Source organism: Myodes glareolus, chromosome 23 (genome assembly GCF_982192425.1).
Source record: "Myodes glareolus chromosome 23, mMyoGla1.1, whole genome shotgun sequence".
NCBI classification, from domain to species: domain Eukaryota; kingdom Metazoa; phylum Chordata; class Mammalia; order Rodentia; family Cricetidae; genus Myodes; species Myodes glareolus.
Window position 1 is genome coordinate 60,927,424 of NC_142048.1, and position 19,733 is coordinate 60,947,156.

A 19,733-nucleotide genomic window follows, 5' to 3' on the forward strand; every position below is an offset into this window, starting at 1 on the left:
TTTTTCCTAACTCGTGTATCATGTCTTCTTTCAACTCTTCGGACAGCATGTCAAGCATTGGTCCTGCAATCATCTGTTCACACAGTGGGAGAGAGAGGCTAGCCAAATACACACTGACTCGGGAGCAAGGAGACCCCAATCTTTGATACTTTTTCTCCCTACTAAAGAGGAAATCTTCTAAGCACATGGAATCAAGTTCCTGGATCGATAGGGAAAACTTTTAAATATATAGCTATCCAGTGAAAATTTATATCTTGACTAAGGATATGTTATGATAATATAAGTGATATCCTCATAAAGTTTTTGGAGTGACACATGAGGAATGAATGGGATAATAATATAAAAAGCACATGCTGCCGCCTCACTGCCAGTGGAGCCATCTTTCTGCCTTGCAAAGACATTGACTTCCATTCTGCCTTCATCTTTTAGAGTAGCTGAGTTGTGTAGAACTAGAGAATTGCACACAATAAAACACAGCTAAAATTAGTATAATGAGCTTGGGTTAGAAGAAGCAAGATGTCCTGGATCCTGTGTACACATGCTCGATTAGGCTAATTTGTCAAGAAATATTCACAGGGAATATCGCTTTCCTTCCCAACATATGTTGGGACCTTTGTTTGTTTGATTTTTTTTTTCTGATTCCAGAACCTTTCAGATAGACTGACTTGGAAAAGGAATTCTGCTAGACTTATGTTTTTAATATACTGCCTTAAACACTAACATTTCATTCAGCTATTTATCTGCAAGACTGCTTTTTGACCTATTTGTTATGGGAGAAGTTTCAGAAGAGATATTCAAGTTCCCTCTCTGTTTTCTGGTCTTAAAAACAGGAAAAATGGTTTCTGAATTATCGACTATTCCACTGGGAGCTCAGCAGGTGATTCCAAATTAAATTCACAACCTTCTAGGATGACATTTTCTGTAGAAAGTCCCAGGATATAGTTTTACCAACTGGATTCAAACCAAGTCTCTTTGTGACAATATATAAATCACTGAACTGCAGGATGGAGCATAGCTCTCTCGAAGTCCAAGGGTTAAGAATAAGGAGATGGATTTTTTTAAAGTAATCTGTGGCACTTTTGGGAAGGGATCAAGTGGCATAATTTAGCTTTTATACTATTATCTATATATCTATCATCTTTCCATGTACCTAGCTATGATCTATCTCTCTATCTATATCCTTCATCCATCTATCTATCTATCTATCTATCTATCTATCTATCTATCTATCTATCTATCTATCATCTATCTTCTGTCTAGCATGTATCAAAAATCTATCTTTATTATATATATATATATATATATATATATATATATAAATAATCTATCATCAATCAATCACAATACAAAACAATGAAGAAGACATCAAGTTGAGAGGGATAGGGTTGGAACATGGAAAAGATTGGAAGGAGGCAATATGGGAAGAGGAAATGGAACAAAAGGAGATCATATAGTTAAAATACATTTGAATTTAAAAAGATATTTTTAAAAGAAAACAAAAATTGAATGTGAAACTGGTGGACATTCCTGACACTTGCAATTTCTTTCATATCAAAAATTTGATCTTATTATAGCATTTGACAAGTCTTGACTCATGAAAAAATGAATTTATATTAAATTTTTATCTTGCTTGGTTTTTAAAAATCATTTTCCTTTGTATTTATCTTTCAAATTACATGTACATATATGTATATATAAAATTTCCTACTCAGTGCAATATGCTAAATCAAAATTTAATTTCTTCCTATTTCTTCCTCATATTTTTTGACTCTAGGTCTGACTATGTATCCCCAGGTGGCCTGGATCTTACTATGTAGACCACGCTAGCTTCCAGTGCCTTGCCTCAGCTTCCCAAGTGCTGGATGACTGGTCTCCACAAATGCACCTAGCTTAAAGCTTAATTTCTTCCTGAAATGTTTAGATTTGAATGAACTAAGGCAGTTCTTGAAAAAAGAAACAATTAATAAAATTTACAATAAATATCCTTTAAAGAATTTTGTTTCTCATACATATAACCAAATGAGGTCAAACTCTGTTTATTAAGATATTTGTATCCATTCCCTAAAACTAGAAACATATACTAATGCTTTTAATCGCACGTATAAAAATGTGTATGTGATCATAATTCATTCACCACACTGAAAATAAATATCTAGATACAGTGAAGTCATATAGCAAGTATGAATGAGCTATTATTGCTGTTTTGCTATTAGATGGTAACTACTTGTCTTTGATATTTTTTGAATCAGCATACTCATGAACAAATGAAAATACGTGTTGTCATGATTTCTGGCTAATTGAAGTAATCTGATTGCTCTGGTACTCTTAAAAATTTTGATGATATCAAAAAGAACTACCTTAATGTATAATTACCTATACTTTCAAATAACATAGTAATCTTTACCATTTTATATGCAAACCTAGGGGAAATTCCAGTTATCTTGAACAAGTCCATTTTTACAATATTCTTGACACCCTACAAAGCATGTTGCTTACACACATTTTGGTACTGGCAGCATAAATGGGACTCGGGGTATGACCCATAGGGTGTTATGGTTGTGTATCATATATGTAATTTTTTAACAATAGATTGTTTAAACATAAATTCTTTTTACTATTTATGTATGAAAATATTATTTGATGATATGTAACATGTCATTTAAATTCCTTTTTTATCAGCATATTTCATTGATAAAGTGGCAAGCACTTTCTTCATTCTCTCATGGGCTATCATAAACTGTATTATAAAAATCAGTCAGGGTTGAATAGTAAGACAGTATGACATTTTTCATTGTGTTTTTATCAATTATGCCATTTTGGCAATGAAATCTCTTAACCATTTTAAATGCATTGTATCTGAGTTTTTGCATGGTTTAAGTTACCTTGAATTTCTGTGAATCTCACTTCAGTATGACATACTGAACATGAGTTGTCAGAATGTAAGTTTTCTCTTTTATTTGACTAACACTGCAAATTATGTTGCTCCAAATTTTATGTTAAAAACTCTGCGTACTTCCTAAAGTCCCCTGTGTTTTGCTGGAGAATGAATGGTGAATCTATGCATTGTACTATCAATCACACAAACCTTCCATGTAGCCACTGACAGTAATTGTATTTAAGGAACCAGCTTATACTGATTTAAAAGACAAATGTACACTCATATATTATTTCATCAAAAGGTATATTAAGTAATATATACTAAAAATCAAGGCAATTAGATAAAATAATTTAAAACAAACATTCTTTTCTGCACATTTCCTTAATAGATATCATTTCGCATTTATATTTTCATTGAATTTCTTCTTTCCCCAAAACAACCAATTATTTTTATTTTCCTTCATTTTAGAACAAACCTAACTTCTTATAGTTTCAGTAATGTCTGACTATTGAGATTAAGTATATTAAGTTGAAGCTCAGGAATTGAGTCATGAGTGGAGTAGAAATGAGATGATTCAGAAATATCACTAGCAACTTATGCACAACTTTCTCCATGATAATAAGAAGTCTAGGGTAGCTGCTAAAATGCCTGGGTCAGTATATGCCTTTTATTTCAATTTGAAAATGCAGAGCCATCACTAATATTCAGACACACTGAACTTTTTCCTGCCATTCCTTTAGTGGAGCTCAACACTAGAAGGATGCTAGTACAGGTGCCACTCAAAGTGACCAACATTGCAAGAAGTGCACCCTGTTAGTTATTTAGATTTTTTTTCACCATGGATATAGGGATGAGACAGTGATTTCCTCCTGGTATGGTAATTCATGATGCTGTGGTACAGTAGCATCTTCATCTTCATCAACCCATCTGCTATATTCCAGTTGCTGAGATGTGACCCTTTCTGGAAAATAGCCTTAACATTCATAACCATCCGTCAATGTTGACAGGGCACAAAAATAGAAGTAATCATGTCTCTAAGATAAGATTGGCTATGTGTTTTGAGCCCTACAGTCTTTATGAACTGCAAAACATTTTAATCCTAGTCCTGCAGTTGTCAAGTCTACTTGTGAACAAAAAAGAACTAGAAAGACCAATGAGTCTCATATATACTTAATATCGACTTTTGGGCAAAAAGTAACCTATTTGATAGCACAGTTAGAGCTTGATGAAAAGCAAAATTGATTCGTTTTGCAACTTTTGTTTAGGACAATTAGTGAAACAAGGGATAAATTCATTGGACACAAAAATCTCAGCTGTATTTAGTGCTTCACTTTAACACAAGACACCGGTTAGCTTGGAGCATGCCCAGTTATGACAGAATCTAGATGTTCTGAGCAAGTGTCACTATTCTTTTATATGTCAGGGTCCATGATAATTTTCCTTGACTTCAAAGAGCTGCCTTCATCAATCTGAAGAGAACAAATGCATGCATCTTGATATTTATCTCATCAGTGCAGAATGAACACTCACTTTTCTTCATTTTTGCAATTTTCCATCAAAATCAAGATTATGTTCTGTATCTTATATATTTAACAGTATGGGAAAATAGTTATTGAAAATCCATATAATTTATAATTATCTCTTTTAGTAGTTTTTAAAATTTTCTTAAAGGAAGGAAATGCATGTACATTTTTACATATATTAATAAATATATGATTCTTCAGATAGAAGTTAATGGACATATATATTCTGCTAAGATACACATAGAAGCAATATATTATGTGAATTATCAAAATAGATTACTCATTACATATATATTAAAGAACACAGATTGCTTTCATTTTAGGCCATATAAACTATATTATTTATGATTTATGTTTTACATATACCATGTAAAGATAGATAAAAGATAAGAAGTATCTTACTCAGTCAAGTAGTTTTGACACCTCCATTTAAGAATAAATGACTATTACATAAAATGGCACAAAACTCTGAATCAACATATCAAACTAAAAATACTCTGATAGTGAAGATTGATAACTTGCCTAACCCTCATTTCAGACATCATATCTGAGATAAAAGGTTGACACCTTGCATGACCCTTCTCTTAGACTTATATTGTACTGGAGAACTCCATTTCAGGTATTGTGCACCTATGACCAATTTATTTCAGGGTGTGTCTGTGAAGCTTAAACTATAACACAAAGCTCATTTTAAAATAATTAGCTCCCAATAAGTATCTTATATAGCTAAAGATAGGATCCTTCAACACTAACAGTAAAAATGAAGATGCTATAGGGCTTTCATTTTTTCATTTCTTTATTATCTTTCTTTAAAAGAAAACAAACTACCTTTTTCATTTTACATATCAATCCCATTCCCCACTCTCTCCCCTCCTCCCATTTCCTTTACCTATCCCCCACCCCACTGATGCCCAATCCTCAGAGAGGGAAAGGCACATTGCTTTGGGGAAGGTCCAAGGCCCTCCATACTATATCTAGGCTGAGCAAGGTATCCATTCAAAGAAAATAGGTCCCACAAGAGACAATACAAGCAGTAGGGATAAATCCTGGTGCCACTGCCAATGATCCCAAAATCTGCCCCAGCCAATACAACTGTCACCCACATTCAGAGGGATTAGTTTGGAACGATGCTGGTTCCTTCCCTGTCCGGCTAGAGTTGGTGAGCTCCCATTAGCTGACGTAAGCTGTTTCGGGAGGTATCCCCATATGGTCTTGACCTCTTTGCTCATATTCCTACTACTCCCACTCTTCAACTGGACTTTTGGAGCTCAGTCCAGGGCTGTGATGCAGGTCTCTGCCTCTGTTTCCACCAGTTGCTGGATGAAGTTTCTATGGTGATATTTAAGATATTCATCAGTCTGACTACAGGGCATGGCCAGTTCAGGTACCATCTCCTCTATTGCTTAGGGTCTTAACTGGGGTCATCCTTGTGGATTCCTGGGAATTTCTCATTGCCATGTTTCTTGCTAGCCCCATAATGGCTTCCTCAATCAAGATATTTCTTTCTCATTTGTTCAACTGGTTCCTAGCAGCATTATTTGTAATATCCAGAACCTGGAAACATACATCAGTACCAGACAAGTTCAGCAACCTGTTATTTTCACTTAAAGTAAGTATTATTCAATAATTTGGAGTATAAATATTCTTCCTAATTGTTCCTTCCCATTCTTCACAGTTCTTGCTAATATATTACATTGAAACACCACTATGTATATATATATATATATATGATATGTGTATGTATGTATGTATATATATATAGTGGCATTTCATTATATTTTAATAAACAAAGTTTGACTGAAGAACAGAAAAGTAAAGCAGTCATTGGCCAGCTTTACAGACGAGCCAGCAATGCCAGCAATGCCACACACCTTTAATCCCAGTAGCCACACTAGTTTACAATAGGACCCTGTGGTAGTGGTGCATGTCCTTAATCCCAGAACTAGAGAGAATTATAAAATGGGAGGAGACTTCTTTCAGGCTCATTCTCATTCTGAGGTTTCCTGGAGACAGGATCACCATTTTTGGACTCAGGTCTAGGGACAGGTATATTTTAACAAAATCTATTAGCTTTTAATTTATGATACAGGTCTTTTCACTTATTTTCATATATATATATATATATGTACACATACACACGCACAACACACACACACACACACACACATATAGTTTCCATTTGGTAGATTACATATATTCTACCTCAGCAAGAATATTGCAAGTATGGCACGACAAATATTTTGATATCTGACAGAAATTAACTAAAGAGCAGATTTCACTTAAGTACAGAGCCCAGGCCCAAGTGGCTGTTTAAAAGCAAACTGACCAGTCAGCACGGGTAGCTTTTCTTCTTTGAAGAATTCCCGTTGACACCAATCATATTTTCCTACTTGTGCAGATTGCATCTTCTCTGTAGTTTTGTTGCCATATTCGTGATGACGCTTATATCTTCCTTGTCCACTTACAGTCGCGCGTTTGTGTGGAAAACTGCGAGCCTCACTTTGTGTATTTCTCAGAAAACTCTGTCAGTATTGATGGCTTGGGGAACAAGTGGCTGCTGTCTTCAAAAGATCAAGTGTGAAGAGTGAGATGTCAGTGTAGAGTGAATTAATATTTTCTCTGCATTTAAAATACACAGATTTCAAGGAGGTAGGATGAAAAATATTTAATTATCACTTTATATCCAGCCCTAAACAATCCACTTACTGTGACCTTTTTTTATCAAATACTATCTTATTATTAATTTGCTCCTGTATTAATTAGAGGTCAGTGAATGATCCCAAAGTATGCTTATATTTCGTGTGTTATATCCAGTATACTATAACTTTAGCCATTGTTTTCTTGGTCACTAAATAACTGTTTGCTTTATTCTTTTTAAAATTCTTTAAATAAAAATACTCTATTTGAAGGGTCACATAGTTATTAAATGAAAATCTGTCACCATGTTGCTCCTGTAGAAGTCAAGGAGTTTGGGATACATGGAATTTTTCTCATTCTCTTTAATTTTTTCAAAATTTACATTATACATAATCATATGCACAATTTAGACTTGCAGCCATTTTTAGAAACTGTAATTTTTGATTCAAAAGAAAACTGCAATCTTGCAAAAATAATACTCGGTTTAACAGTGTGTTTCCAAAGAAACTGTAGCTGCTTCTCCTCTCAGACAAGAGCTTCCTGATGGAATCTCTTAATATTCCATGCACAAAAAGGGGGGAAGAAAGCAGAATACTCCATAGGCACACATAGTGCTGCCGTGCAGAACACAATACCTGAAAAGGGGAAGTAATCAGGTCTCATTCTTTCATGCCACCAGCTAGCTCACTCCAGTGTGTACAAGCCTCCGATGGGTGATGGCCCCTGGAAAAATGATTTTTTGGTAATGATTTTTGTTACTTTTAAGTTTTTATTACAAGTATTTTAGGATTCAAAGATTAAAAATAAAACTCAATATAAATACACCCACTTTGCCTTTTAACCAAGCACTTTCAGACATCGGGAGTTCTGAAATACCACAGTTATTAGCGGAAGATGAATAAACTGGTGTTGCTTTAACATATATTCCTTTGTGAGCTCTAGCTACTAACCCTTACAGAATGACAGCCTATTATTTTTCAGGCACACCATCTTTAGCTACAAAGCTGGAAGGACAGCTAATTATATCCCTCCTACAAAGGAATACAGCAGAGAGATTTTGCTCAACATTTTTTAAGACTGTTGAGTGGGCCCATTGAAGGACTTAAGGTTTTTTCAACATTTGTGTGAGTAATGGTTTGTGTGCGTTAGTGTTCAGCCCCCAGTGTTGCATAAATTGTAATATGGGGTTACGATTGTGTACTAGTGTTACATTATTGAATTCCTATTTTCTGTGGATCTTTCATGAAAGTCTACATTTTTATTCTGATAGAAAAAATAGTTACTTCTTTTAATATGTGCCCCAACATTGCTGGGAAAGACATAAAAGGAAATAATTAAGTGAAGGTCTATGAAAATAAACATATTAACAAAGAAAAATGATTTATTATGCAATCTCATTATGCTCTTTGTAGAACATTGTAACAGTCATAAATAATTCTATCAAGTGTAGACACTAAAATTTTGTAGGGTTGTGATACAAAATGCATTTAGTGGCGTTAATCATCAAGAGAAGCATTGCAATCGGGGCTCTCCTTGTAGTATAATGCTTGCTGCTCTCAGATGGGAGGCAGAGGTAATGATCACAACAAAGTATTGGCATAGGACAGTATGACTTTGGTGCTCATGAGGTGAAAAGTGTGATAATGGAACATCAGAGATCAGAAGCAAGACATCTTTCTCTGTCGTGTTCCTAACAACTCGCTGTCTTGTTTACTCTCTTCCTGTCTTCTTCCTTAAGACCTGTGTCATTGGACTGCATCTACCTTGACTGAAACAAGGCATTCAAACTTTGTGCAAACAGAAATGTAGCTTTTAATGAATGAGATTTTCTAGTAGGACAAATGTCCATGGTATGTTTCAGGTGACTCTTAAGTCATCTGTGTCCTTCTATGAGCTCTGACTAGTCACAGAAAAGAAGCAGTGAGAATCGCAAGCAGGTATATGTAATGTAGGTATATTACAGACATAAAACAATTGATATTTGTTGAAATTTTAAGTGAAGGTTGTAATTTACTGTAATAGCACATTGCTAAGGAAATTGATAGCACTATAATTATAATTTCTTGTCTTTATTTTGGGGATTTTAGTACCCCTTGCATTGCTGCATGCAACTGCTTCTCTTGATTTGGGTGTATATCAATGTTTTTTTAAGTATCATTTCTAAACTTTCTTGTAAAGAGTTACAGCTTGCTAGAAGGATAATCTAGTGTTGTTGACTACAACAGACACCTGTTATATTTGACATTTAAGTCATGATTCTTGGTTATTACATTTTATTAGGAATTCACTTCCCACTGAGATGTAAAGGACCCTGGGTGCTAATGTCACTGTACTGCTCAGGAGCACTTCCATGCTTAGGCTGATTCATTACCACATCTTATGGAGGAGTCTAGAGGTTTTCATTCTACTTCATTCATCTTCTTAATATTTTCTATAGAGATAAGATTCAGTATTTAATTTGGAATAGAGTAGGAGAAAGAGATGCATGGAATAGAGCAGGTTTGTCATAAAGTGTGAAAGACAACATATTTTTACAATAGTAAATATTTATTAGCATATACACTCTGAACATGGCAATGTGTTTATATGGATATTTTAATGCAAACTTATAGTGTAATCTCAGAATTCCACCCCATAAGCCAGTTTATAATCAATTTCTTCTCGCTCATATCCTTCCACTCAACCCCTTTGACTAGTTAGCTTCTGTTCACTGTTCACTCTTTATTCAGGCATATGATTTTATGGCTCTATGTAAGTTCTTGGATACAGTGATGTGAGACCACATGTGATGCTTGTCTTTATAGGAGTTTCATAGTTTGCCTGATTTGACTTTGGTAATTTCCATTTTCCTGGGATTGATTTAACTTCATTCTTTACGACTGAAAGTTTCCATTGGGAAAATAACAGCTATGCATCTGACAGAGGTTTAATATCTCAAGTATATGAAGAAGTCAAAAAAAAAACTTGAACAGCATGAAGTCAAGCAAGCCAATAGGTAAGTTGGGAGACAAAATGAGAAGAGTTCACATAAGATGCAATATAAATGGCCAGTGTATACAGGATGATCTTTTAAATGAAAACAGTAATTTGGCATTTGAAAGCTCTCAAAGTTAGAACTCTTATGAAACACTAACATAAAAACTGAAAATTTTATTATGTAAAATTCAAACATGCATTGACCAGTCACTGTGTGACTAAGCATGTACATTAAACATTAGTAACATTACTAAAATAAACATCATTTATAAAAAATAAACATCATTTATAAAAATAAATGACATATACTATTTAAATTTCTAGTTCAAAAATTTATGCAGGTAAAGTTTAAAAAATACATTTTTAAAAATTGATGAAGGGTTTTTAAAATCACTAGCATGGCTTATCTGTTCCATCAGCCATTTTGGCAGCCTTTTGGTACTGAGTTATCAAAACAACTACACAAACTTAAAAGTAATGAGCAGCTCATTTGGAGACAGAAAATTGGCTCCTAAAAAGTAAACGAGACCATAAAATAGTTAGTAGGAAAAAAATGTAAATTTTATCACAGCGCTATTGGTACAGAATGATTTTCATTTTCCTGAACCTAAAGGAAATATATATGTGCATGGATGAAAACCTCACAGAGCTATTCAAAGCATGGCACCAAGGTCTGTACTTCCTGACTCAGAATATCAAAGCCTATGCTTTCTTAATTTTCTTTAAAATTATATTAACTTTTCAATCCATTGTATCTCTCTATATCTATCTATATAGCTGGATAGGTAATCATACCTTCTTGAAATGATGTACACTGTGTGCAGTGATTTGTTATTAAAATAACTTAGATCTGAGGTTGCCTACATTTTATTAATCATTAGATCAAATTCTAATATAGATATTATATACATCATAATAAGATATATATAAACTCAGATGGTCTCATGATTTTTTATTAACTAATTTATAACTTTTTGTTACAATTATTTCACATTTTTATTATCAAAACTGCTGACTTAAACAAGAGTTCATTTCACGGTTTTTTACTCTAAGTTGGGTTGCTACTCAAGGGACGGAATGACACTAGGTTCATGGTTTCCTGTAAAATGTGTCAGGAACAAATGAGGGGATATGCTGGATGCCTGTGAAGGATTCAACGGACGTATAAAACAGGGAGATTTGCTCTTAGTTGTAATTAAATGTTCATACCTTTGACAACTGTATTTTTTTAAAAAATTGTTTTATTTGACAATCACATGCAGGTGAAATTCTAAGTTTTCCATATATCCTACCATATACTATAATAACATAAGAAAAAGAAATATGAAGGTATTCATATATTTCTAGAGGATATGAGTCACTGAGGTAAGTTTAAATTTTATAAAGAATTTTTGAAAATATTTTAAAACGAATAATTTTATTATTGGACGTAGTTTTGGGAAGAGATGATGTCACATCAGAAGTAATCTGTCAACATTAGGGCAAACATGCCAATGAAAGAGAATTCTTACTCTCTCTCTCTCTCTCTCTTTTTTCGTCCTCCTCTTCTTCTTCTCCTCCTCCTCCTATGCTCTGTCCACATCCAAACCTAAAACCATTGCAACATGGCCTAATTTGACATCGTGGCCTTAGGTAGTGCGTAATGGTATACATACATGTGACAGATGTATGTATACCTACAATCAATTCTCAGTTCTTAACAAGCTTCACTTCTGTCATGGTATGGAGGGTAATGTGTGCTTATGTCTTTGGGGGTCAGTCCCATGAGACAGTAACTGATCTCTAGCTTTAGCGTCTATGGGCTGCGGTGATAATGGCACCCTCATGACTTCACCATCTTCAGGCTAGTCCTACATCTGTCACTTGATATCTTATTATCTCTCCATTGTGAGTTTCACAAATAACAACCAGAGAGTGAGACCAAGGAGGACACTAATCATATGAACCAAATGGAATACTCGCAGACCAGGCTGAAATAACCCAAACGTGCCAAGCTTAGCATGGAAGAAAAATTCCCTTATCACATTCTACTACCAAATCTATCTTTTTAGTATCACTACTTTGTGAGGTGTGTATTTTCTACTCCTTAAAACCTATGGATACCCGATTGCTAAAAGCACATGCAAGAGCCTCAGAAATCATTTTCAGTCCCAGTTTTAACAGAGTTCAATTCAATGAGAGTCTCTTCCTCCTTTGACACAATATTGTGATCCATCATGTTACTCCCCCCAGGCCTGCACTTGCTCTTTCCAGTTCTAGTCTTGAATTCTGCCTTCTGGTCTGCAAGATCCATGCAATAAGCTGCGATACTAGCTTGTCACAGCACTGTGAGGAATAGCTGAAGCTTTTACTTTAACAGTAGAATTCATTTATTATACATCATGGTCCAAATCGCTCTCCTTAATTAATTTTTCCTTTAGTAAAAAATGTAGTAGTGGTCAGGATCCCCCAGATTAGACATGAGAACCTAGGGTCAGCCCTTAGCCTGTAATAGTTCACTGCCTAAAGTGGTTTTCAAGTACCCATGGATTATCTTTATCCGCCTGAATGTTTTCTGCCTAGAAAATTAACAGCTGACTGCATTTTGAGTAAAATACTAAAGGAAATGGCTGATAAAAATATCAGTGTTGTATATCTGCTGAAGGCGATACATATCTGTTCTTTCTCAAAGCTCTGTTAAGCTGTCATCCTCACCCTTATCACAGGAATGATTATCTCACAGCACCTTATCGCCAGACTCTTTCCTGACCAGACAGAAAGAATCCCTGGACAGAGTCATGTGTCTCATTTGTCTTAAGGGGGTTGTTCTCTTGTGACAAATCACTTATCCTTGCCGTTAATAGTCAACACACAGTGAGCGCACTGACCGCGGAGGGGTCAGGCTCTGTGCGAAGCAGTATGGGATTTCAAATTACTCTAGTCAAATAAACCAAATGACAAGAAATTGATGGTAAATGTCCACCTGATTGCCTGCTTACTCCTGGATTTCTGAATCTGCTAGATGATACACCATGACTAATGCAATCCTTTGAAATTACTTCATTGTGCCAGAACATAGTGTCTGTCTCAGTAGTCAGGGTGGTAAGAGGGCAAGGCTTGGTGACAGATCAGGGAAGAAGGTGCTAAGTGACCGGAGCTGAAAAGGGAGTCCCAAGAAGGACTGCAAAAAGCAACTGAAATGGTTCAGTGGGACTAGTGCTTAGAGCACAGTTGTGCAAACCTGGATCCAAAGTGCTGGCACGCAAGCACTTAGTTGAGATGTCGAGGGTGTAGCTTCCCCATCATGACAAGGAGATACTATCTAGCAGTAGGTGTCCATGTCCTTTGGATCTTACAATCTTTCTGCCTCTTCAGTGATATTGTCTAAGTCTTAGATATCAAGGTGTCATTGAAGATACAGTAATTTGAACTTCACAGTCCATGGTCACAGATACTTGTCTTCTGTATTTTGATCATTTGTGGATCTCTGAAAGCAAGCATAGTGTCAGTATCAGTTGACAGGCATTGTACATGGGAAAATTTCACATGGTCCTACCCTAGATGAAGAGACATAGGCAATCATTGGCTGAAGAGAGGATAGGCTTCTAGATAGGTTACCCAGTTCCAAGTGATCATCCCTAAATGCATCGACTTCTAAATAGACTCTGTAGGATGTATGTGTATGAGTATGTGTGTGTGTGGGGGGTCTTGTGGAAGGGAGAGGGATGGAAGGGATACAAATTTCATTGCAATGTACTTTTTAGAAAAAATACTAATTTTTTTATAAAGCCTGACACATGAGATGCAACCGTAGTCCCACCTGGGGAGACAGACACAGGAAGATCTGTGGGACATACTAGCAGATCATCCTAACATATGTTATAACATATGTTATAACATCCTAACATATAAGTTTCAGACTTGTGAGAGATATGGTCCCCCAAATAAATAACAAATTAATTAATTAATTAAAAATAAGAAAGAGCATGACAGAACAATGTATGTGCTGCTCACCTCTGGCCTCCACATACACTGACACCCATATGCACACAGAGATATACACACACCTGCATACACATGTGCACAGCAGTGCACACTCAAGCAGTTGTGAGATAAGTCAGTAAACATCAAGAAAAATAAGAGGAAAAATGAAATGAATAAAATATCATAAATATAATTTGACACTTAACTTATGTGAACTACAAATTTCTTACATTTCTATTTCTAGATTTATGGAATGACTTTTTGCATCATTTCTGATTGCTCAATTTTAAGACCATTTCTGGAAATCAAATGAATACTTAAATTTATGGTGAGACCCAGGGAGTTTTCATTATCTTGCTAATTTATTTTTCTATTACATATACCACTATTGAATCATATTTCTTGCTAAGTGAAAAATGAGATTTAAAATGAGCAATTATAAATAAAGTGACTTATTTCATATTTATACATCAACTGTAGGAAGAATAGGTATTTATGGATCTTGTACAGAGTATCATCACCTCTCTTAATAAGACTAAAATTATTTTGTGTCATAGACGACAGTGAAGATTAATCAAAGATCCAGAGCAGCCCCTGAGAATCTGCTTGATTTTTATTTTACAAAATGTGAATTATCTAGCTCTTTTATTTAATATAATTTTTGTTTCCTTTCCCCATATTTCATGAAATATCTAGCATCTCGTGAATTTTCATTAATAAAGCAATGATTTAATATCATCTAACATAGAAGAAGAGAGGCTGCTGATAGATAAATGATACAATCAGAAAGCCAACCTAAATGCTGGCTCTCAACGGCTCGGAGGCTAAAACACATATCATGTGAGCTCCATAACCTGGGCTCCATCCCTTGAAGTCATGCATAGACAGAAGGAGAGAATAAATTCCATAGATAAATAAATTCTCTTTCCTCCATACACATGTAATGATAATGCTATCTATGGACACATACTATGCAGACATAGTAAGAATCAAATTTATTGAAAAAAATGAGGAAAAATCAACCTCAGATCTGCATGCATGAGAATGTCTTCACCTATAAGTATAACCTAGTTCTGCACATCACTCCATAAGAAGGGCATTCCTGTTTATATACTATTGAAACCACTGTCTTCACTACCTGGAAGATGGCACTAAGAAAGTGAAGTCTGAATCCAGCAGTGATGGGCTTATGCTTGCTCTTAAAATAGTTAAAATACAGTCTCCGTATTTTGCTGGGGGACTCATCTGGGCTCTGCTTTGTCCTACCTCTCCTATCTAGGGTTCCCCACAGTGCTGGCCATGATTTATCCAAAAGCGCCCAAGGAACATACGTTTTCTCAGCTTGAGAGCCTGTGAAGGCTGGAATTTATCTTTCTGCCAGATACAAAAGAGGCTGAGAATTCCCAAGCCCTGCATCATTGTTGAGAAGCAAATGAACTGATTTCTGTGTCAGTTATTCCATTTGCTCCCGGGAGCAATCGTTCTTTCCAGAATCAAGTCCTGTTGACTCTCTTCCAAACCTCATAGTAATTCTTGCCAAGCCATTTTGGAGAGGCGGTTCCTGGAGAACACACAGCCATATGGAATGGAGCTCGTGCTTCAGGCCAGCCCACACGATAGGATTTGCATAATGCAAACCACTGTCCACCATATCTTCACAAGGTTTTGGAAAATATTCATCTTTGGGGACTCCATGCTAAGGTCTAGCAAATTTTCTTTACAAACAACCTCAGAGAAAGGCTCGGTAATCAATTCCATCGATATTCTATACGATTAATTTCAAAAGGATGAAGGTATGAAGCGATAGTACACTGTCCCCACTTGTGCTCACTCTACCAATACATTGTTCAGTCCCTCAGAATGGCAACCTTTCTGTTTTCTGCTCATCATTATCATCTTCAGCTGAACATACCGCCTGTCAATCATGATATCCTGAGGAAATGCATTGCAACCAACACTTCCCAACACTTCTCCCCATGTTCCTTCAAATCCAGGAAAGAATCCCACAAACAAAGACACAACGAAACCTGTGTTTTAAAGGTATCAGAGCTAAAAAGTTATTTGCAATTGCAAGCTGCTGGGAAACGAAAATCAGTTTTCTGCAGTGTCTGCTATATCACAGGGATGGCCCCACGCTCAAAAGGAGTCGTATAACAGCCATAATTTTGGAAATCTTTTAAAGGGAGAACATGAAGTTCAGTAGGTAGGGAGGAAAGAGATTATCTTGGAGGAATTCAAGGAGGGGAATAAATATAATCAATGTAAATATATAGTGTGAAATTATGAAAGAAAAAATAACTTTTTTTTCTAAATGTCAAGTTTCAAATTTAGAGGAAGATCATCTTGATCACGTTTATAATTACATTTGCTTTTGGAAATACTAATGTTTAGACATTCTATATTATAGTACTCAAAAATAAATTTATAAATTATCTATAAATAACAGACCAATTATCAAAGTGCATAAAATCTATCTTATAAAAATTATTTAATGAGAATTATGAACAAAATTAAGGTCTGGAAAATATTTAGCAGAAGATCTAAATTGATAAGAATGTCTTAACCAAAAGATGTAAGTTACGGGGCAAAAAAATATTTGTTAGAATAATGGACTTAATTTGTTCTAAAACTTCAAATAACAAATCACTTAAACACAAATAAACAGCCACAATTATAATGTATTTTATTATCTGCATTATCATAAAACTTATTGCAAAATCTTTGTCTGACAGCTGAGTGCAAAAAAATGTCCTCCATGAATCACAGATCAGAAATAATCGCCTTGTAGACGATTCTGTTCTAATGTATGGATTAAGGGGAGACACTGGGAGTCGACAGAATTTTATATTGTTGTGTGATTCTGGTTCTTTGTTGGAATTCAAAAGCGATGTGTGCTCCAGTTGAGATTGTGCATCTACAGCATTGTCCACGTTGGTCCTGCAGGGAACACAACAGAATGTACAGGATTTGTCTATTTAATTTGGCCTTAAAATACCATTGTGTCTGGAAATTTCAGGCATAAAAAGTCTCATTTCCTTTATGAAAGGAAATATTTGGTATGTGGAGAGCAGAACACTGAATAGTATGTTGGGTCATACACTGTAATGGAAACTGTTTAGATCAGAATCCACAGACCATGGCTTAAATTTCAGAATATACAGTTATTAATGATGCCAGATACAGCATAATATCATAACGATTCAAGCCTGAATCCTTCATTGGAGAATAAGAAAAACAAATCTTTCTGCTCAAAATTGCGATGCCAAAATATTTAAAATATGTAAGCATCAACAGGCATGTTGGAGAGTAGAGACCTGTCATTGAAATTCATGTATATATGAGGGCATATGACGATCATTCAATCTCACCATGATGAAAATGGGGAAAAGATGTGCGCATGCATCCTTGTCATCTGTAGTTATATGCTTTTCTTCTGCAGTGGCTAGGGTTGATCCACAGATTCTTAGTCCTTTCTCATTCTTTCCTGTGTTCTTGTGTAGCGTCCTACTTGGCTTTAACCCTAACTTGACACACTCTAGAACTCACCTGGGAGGAGAAACTGAGTTGAGGAATTCCCTATGAAATTGGTCTGTCGGCGTGCCAGTCGGAGGTTATCTTGATGGTTAATTGAAACAAGAGAGTCCAGCCCATCATAGTACCCATTCTCTAGATTAGCTGATCAGGAACCTGAAGGAACCATAGAGCAACATCCTCTATCATCCCCGCTGTCCTTTTGTTTTCAGTTCCTTGGTCAGAGATGATATTGTGGGAGAGCAACTAGGCTTAACTTCAGGTGCCTTCTTGATTGTTTTCTCCCAACTTACCTCAATAATTGGTTGTAGCTTTTACTCAGAAAAAAAAACTTTTCCTCACTTAACTCTCTTTTAGTCAGAATATTTATCACAGCAGCATAAAAGAAATAAGAATAGGCAGTGATGCACCTCTCTGAATCTAGGTGTTCAGATTTTCAAACTAGATGGTTCTCACAATAAGATAAACTAATAACATAAAATGCATAATAATTTTTCAGTGCTAAAACATTACAGCTTCCCAGAATCATGAAGATTTTCGCTGTTGAGTATTCTACTAGATATGAACCTGGTGCAATAAAACTCACCCCCCCTTTTGAATTTGCTTCTTTCTCTGGAGTCCACGCCATGACATCAACCTTTCTTCACATATCCCTGAATTGGAGATATACTTCTTTTAAAACAAAGAAGGGTATTTGCATGTTAAATGTACATGTATTGAACATACGCACTATATTTAGGATGACCATATGTCCCAGCTACCTTTGTACCATTCCCAACTTACAGCAGATGCACCATATGGTTAAGCACATGTTCTTGGCAGCAGTGTTACAATTTGGATTACTTATGTATCCACCCCAACCATTATTTGCTCTTGTTAACTGGAGAAAACATTCATGCATTGTCTGTGTTCTCTGTGTTCTCAATGGATAAATTTAAAGACGTCAATACTTGTGTATGAATTTCAATCACAAAATCAAAAGGTCATTTGCTATCTTCAGCAAACAGAACAGCATGTAAACACACACACACACACACACACACACACACACGGACCACCACCACTACCACCACCACCACCACTACCACTGTATTATAATTTTTCTATTTATTTCCAGGTCTATGAGTTTTAGGTGCTCTTTTCTCTCAGTTTCCTATCAATCCCGTCTTTGTAATTCATCATCCTTCCATTAATTTATTAACTTAGCATTATCATTTAAACACATCCAATTAAATATATATATATATGCTTCTAAATGTATATACATATATGTCTATTGTGTATACACAGATGTTCATATGTGGAAAAACATGATAATTCATGTAAAATAGAGGTTGCTTATTTCTTGATTGAAAGTATAAACTAGATTTCATGTTTCACATCCTGCAACATCTTGTGTATATACCCTGTGTTTTCAGGACACATTTCAATAATATTCAACAATTTTTATATCTGAAGGTTCTTGTGGGTATTTTATAAATATTTCAGTATAGAAAATAAATTATCCTATTTTATATTTGAGTTAAGAGTCTTGGTCATATCATATGTCATACAGTACACAGAATGCTATTCTTTAATTACCTGAATTACCTGCTCTGTGATCTTGCAACAAATCCTCTGATGTTTCACAAGGATATACGGAAATAGCATGGAGACATGAAAAGGAGCCCAATGTTTTAACACTTTGGGGGATATATCCTTTGTTTAGTAGCTGTAATAAAGAGAATTCTGTGATTGTAGAGCTGACTCTATATACAGATAGAACTAGAGGAGGCAAATGTCATTGGAAACTATACCAATTGAATGTTCAATATTCATATTACGTCAAGAGCATGCTTCTTAGCACATGCAACTGGTCACTTTACTTAATGACCTGACATCACAGAGAAATGATTGAAACGAAATCTTACCATAGAGGCTTCTGTATAGAGGACAGAGATCAGTGAATGTGATTATATATTCACTTATAGATTTCCACCAATGGTGTGTCTGGGGAGGCAGGTGTTTGGAAAAAATATACCGGAAGCAAAGTTTCTAACAAGAAAATCGGTGTAAAAGGTATCTGAACAAATCTTGCTCAACTGGAAATTTAATGAAAATATTTTTGTTGTTTATGGATAATCATCTAACTTAAATCTCACAAAAGATTTTCATAATTAAGTAGGTGACATAACACATTGTATAGGTAGCAGTATGCCTGTTATTTTCCAATCACTACTATCATT